This window comes from Octodon degus, unplaced genomic scaffold (genome assembly GCF_000260255.1).
Source record: "Octodon degus isolate 3935 unplaced genomic scaffold, OctDeg1.0 scaffold00023, whole genome shotgun sequence".
Taxonomy (NCBI): domain Eukaryota; kingdom Metazoa; phylum Chordata; class Mammalia; order Rodentia; family Octodontidae; genus Octodon; species Octodon degus.
This window is the reverse complement of record NW_004524599.1, coordinates 12,527,992-12,532,660: the sequence shown is the minus strand read 5'-3', so window position 1 is coordinate 12,532,660 and position 4,669 is coordinate 12,527,992.

Sequence of the window (4,669 nt, the reverse complement as noted above, 5' to 3'; positions counted from 1 at the left end):
CAATTTCATTTTTGTGCATCTTGGTATGATTTTATTTAAATGTCTTTGCAAAAGGTTCATTTTTCTTGTAAATGTGGTATTATAAGTTGAACTAAATTCAGAAGTTTTTAATCTTTAAAAAAAATGCCTGAAACTATCGTTTGAAGCAAGGTACAATTCCCCTAGGATGAATACTACCACTATGTATATGTAAAATGCACCAATAAAAAAGTCCATTTTATATCTGTGTATTCAAAGTGGTTAGGATAGATGTATAGTTACATTCTCTTAATGAATAGAGTGATTCGTTCTAATGGTGTTTGTAAATAGGATATCATGTCTGCATCTTTTACAGTAATTAACCATTAGGAAGAATGTATGCAATGTGTTAATTATTGAAACTGTCCTACCAATTTGATTTGAAACTGTCTCATTGCTATTTGTTTATTAATAAAATTATGGGAAAAAATAAAAAAATTCAAGAAAAAAAGAACACCTGGGACCTCCTTTTATTGAGAAGTTTTTGCATGTCAAAAGAAATTACCAACGAAATGAAAAGATAACCCTCAAATATGGAAAAAATTTTGACAAATAAGCACTGAGACAAAGGTCTGCTCTCTAGAACATATAAAGAGCTAAAAAATATTAGCGCCCCAAAATTTAAAGACCCAATCCAGAAATGGGCATCTGAGATGAAAATACACTTATCAGAGGATGAAGTTAAAGAAGCAAATAAATATATGAAAAAATGCTCCACATCACTGGCCATCCATGAAATGCAAATTAAAACAATGCTTAAACACCATATCACCCCAGAAAGAATGGCTATCATAAACAAATCAACCAACAACAAATGTTGGAGAGGCTTTAGGGAAAAGGAACCCTTCTCCACTGCTGGTGGGAATGTGTACTGGTGCAACCATTATGGAAATCAGTGTGGAGACTCCTTAAGAAACTAGGACTGGAAATCCCATTCAAACCCGCTATCCCTCTACTGGGAATTTTCCCTGAGGAACTGAAAACTACATATCATAGTGATACATGCGTACCTATGTTTATAGCAGCACAATTTGTGATAGCCAAATCTTGGAAACAACCAAGATGCCTGTCACCTGAGGAATGGATGAAAAAGATGTGGTATTTTTATGCAATGGAGTATTACTCAGCAATAAAGAATGATAAACTCAAAGCCTTCATAGTTAAGTGGATGCCACTTGAAGATATACTCATAAGTGAAATAAACCAGCCCCACATGTGCATATATCATATAGTCTCCCTAATATAAGAACTCAAAAGAAGAAATACAAATAAAAGGTATAGCACAATTAAAAGGAAAGAGAGAAACTGAGGATTAAGCAATGAAAAGAGGGCAAGGTGAAAACCTAGGGAACATGAAAAGGGCAAAGTCAAGATGGGTAAGGCAATGACCCTGAGAACTATCAGCAGGTTGTTGAATCTAGCAGTTACTGGATGGGATTCTCACCCTGACTAACTATACATGCTGATACATATGAACTGAGAGACTGCACTGAAGATAGCAATGTGTAAAAGTGGGGTCATGCTCGGAATGCCTGTCATTCTCGTCTTCTAAATATGTACTGCTTGTCATGACATGCCAATTAAAGCCAGATTGTACCTCAAGTAATTTTTTTTTTAAAAAGATGTTCCATCTTATGCCTATGATGTTTTTTATTCAGACATATTGTGAAGTTAAACCCAACTGCATATGCTTTAGGGCAATAATAAGCTTCTCTTCTGGAGGATTAACAACTTAACTTTGCAGACCAAAAATTAGAGAAAAAGAAGGGCTGCAAGGATAGCCAACATTTTGGCCTTAGTCTTTCAAGGTCAATGAGGACTCCAGACATAGAAGAACCTGTACTGTAACATCATGTAAATAAGTTTTGCCGCAAATTTTCTGATCAAGGGGATTATGGGGCCACAGAGGAATGTGATTGATGATGTAGTGTATGCCTAAAGAGAGTCACATGGAGAGAAAACATTGTCTCAGTCCTTCTCAGAGAGCAAATTGGTCAAGCAATGGCCATGACTCATCCACATGGCTGACACTGACAAAGGATCTACAAAGGACGATACAGGGTTTCGGGAGAAGTCCTGAGGGGACTTGACTGATGGTATCAGATACAAAAGTTACATTTTTTGTTATACAGGTCTTGCTTTATCTTGTTCTTAACCATCCAGCAGAAAAGTGTAGAAACAAAGTATGAAAAGTGAAACCATGTTAATATGCTGAGCTGTGGAAGGCTCAAGTTATAAGATTCGGACATTGCCAGTCCTGTGAATAACCGCTATTATTGTGGAATACTGGACTATACTGAAATATTTTGCTAAATTCATGCACCTACAATATTTGGATGGCAATGGAATACCCATCTCTGATAAAACTGAACAAAGAAGTGATATAAATGAAGGACAATTTTGTATCCGGATATACAAAACAGGATAGATATATAGCTACTTTCTCTTAATTTGATAAGAAGAAAGATCTGTACAATATTGTTTGGACAGGATATCATGTCTACATCTTGTGCTATGAATGACTACTACAAAGACAACAATATGCAATGTGTTAATTGTTGTAACTCTCCTACCAACCTGTTTTGAAGCTGTCACATTGCAATTTTTTCTCAATAAAATTAATTAAAAATAAATAAAATAAAATGAAAAAAAAAGATATCCACTACAGTGAGTAAACATGGCATAACATTTTCTTAAAACTAGATTATCATATTATTGTTACCAAGAAAATGTATTTCCTAAATTACATATGTAAGAATAAATTTTTAAAAGGAAAAAAGAAGTGGCTATTTGGCATTGTGTACACTCCTTGGAGAAAGAAGAAAGAAGGAGTAAAACACACAGAGGCAGGTGAGGACATTCTAGCAGCATCTGTAGCCCAGTGGGGGAGCTTCATCCTGAATTGCATGGAACAACTTCCAGGAGCGCATTAGCCAAATGAGCTAAGAGACCCTAAGCCTAGAGAGACTGCGAAACACACTTTTCTAGACACTGAGCTGCTCACCCTCTCATAACATTGAGGAGGAGAGGAGAGCAGGGCAGATTGGGGAAGGCAGTGCATGTAGAGGACAAAGAAAGATCTTCGCACCTAGGAGGACCTTTCCATCTTCATGAACACAGGGCATGAGCTGGATCCACAGGCCAACATAGCAGGAAGGGAGTCTATGCCAAGTGGTCCCCACAGTGAAGTTGGAAGGTCACAGGTCATAAATCATATATGAACCACTGTGGCTAAGGCTGGGGTTTATGGGCAGCTGAGGGAAAATTCCAGAAGGTCAGAGCACATAGGTGGGGGCTCTCAGGCAAGGGCTGTTTTGCCATTTTTTTTTTTTATGTCAGCTGCTGTAATTGATACTGCAGACAAGGTGGTTTAAATAAAAGATTTATTTTCTCACAGTCCTGGAGTCTGGAACTCTGAGATCAAGGTCTCTGTCCTTTGCTTACACATGACTATCTCCTTGCTATGTCCTTGTCACGGCCTTCTGTGCATCTGTACTGTCCCTCCATATCCTCCTCTAAGGATCCCAGTCAGATTGGTTACAGGCCCTTGTAACTGCCTCACTCTCCACTAAGTCCCTCTCTGTCACCCTGTGCTCTATCTCTAAATAAAGGTGCATGTGAAGATGTTGAGGTTTGGGCCTTTAATATTAGAGTCTGGAGCCCAAATAGGACATGGGAACTATTCACTCTGTTAGAGGAGGCACCTTAAAGACCAGCCGAGAGGGTCTGTGTTTTATGTTTTATGAAACAAATAAATAGCAGAAGTGCTGTTAGTGGGGGAAACATTATCAGGACCATTACGCCAGCCCTTGGCTGCCACGGTGTGTGCAGCTCAGAAACTTAAGGTGACTCTTACAGTTGTGCAGGCCATGAGCCAGATTAGAGCAGTGGCAATAGAAATGCAAACAGCAAGTGGAGCAAGAGCTAAAGTCCAGATCACCAGAGGGTGGCATAATGACGGTGTGGTGACTAATTTGACGTAGGGGTAAGGATGTGGGGGCAGTTGAAAGCAAAGCTGGGACTTCTGAGGCCCAGAGGAGTAGAACTGACTGAGATGGAGTGTGTGGAGGAGGCCAAGGCCTGCTGAGGACGCAGCAGTGACCTCAAGATGTGTGACATGAGCGTGGCACATCACAGAAGGAGCTGAGAACTGCTGGTCCCAAACCTGGGCATCAGTCAGCGTCCTATTTTAAACAGCAGAGCTGGCTTCAGACAGACTTTGGAGTAGGAAAATTTGGAATGGGTTCCTTTCCTCCTCCTGTCAGCCCCTCCTCTGGTTCTAACTCAACATGCTACCCCATTGATTCTCCCTCTTCTGTCAAAAGAAGACAGCCCTCTACTCAGACTCCATGGTTCTGAGTCATGGAGAAGGGAGAGAGAATAGCAGCACTCCAAGGAAAGTTTGCCAACCTTGGAGATGACTTGTTTGTGGCAGTTTTGTTGTTGTTGGGGAGGGAGGTATCTGTTTGGATTTAGGTGTCCCCCCAAAGCCTCATGCAGTCATGGAGCAGATTTCTAGAGGTTGTGATTAATTCATGATCCAGTGCTGGGGTTATGGGTGTGACTGCAGCTGGGATTATAGGTGTAAGTGCTGCTAGGATTATGCTTGTGAGTGCTACATCTGGCCTGGGGCAGATAGCCTGAATGCAAC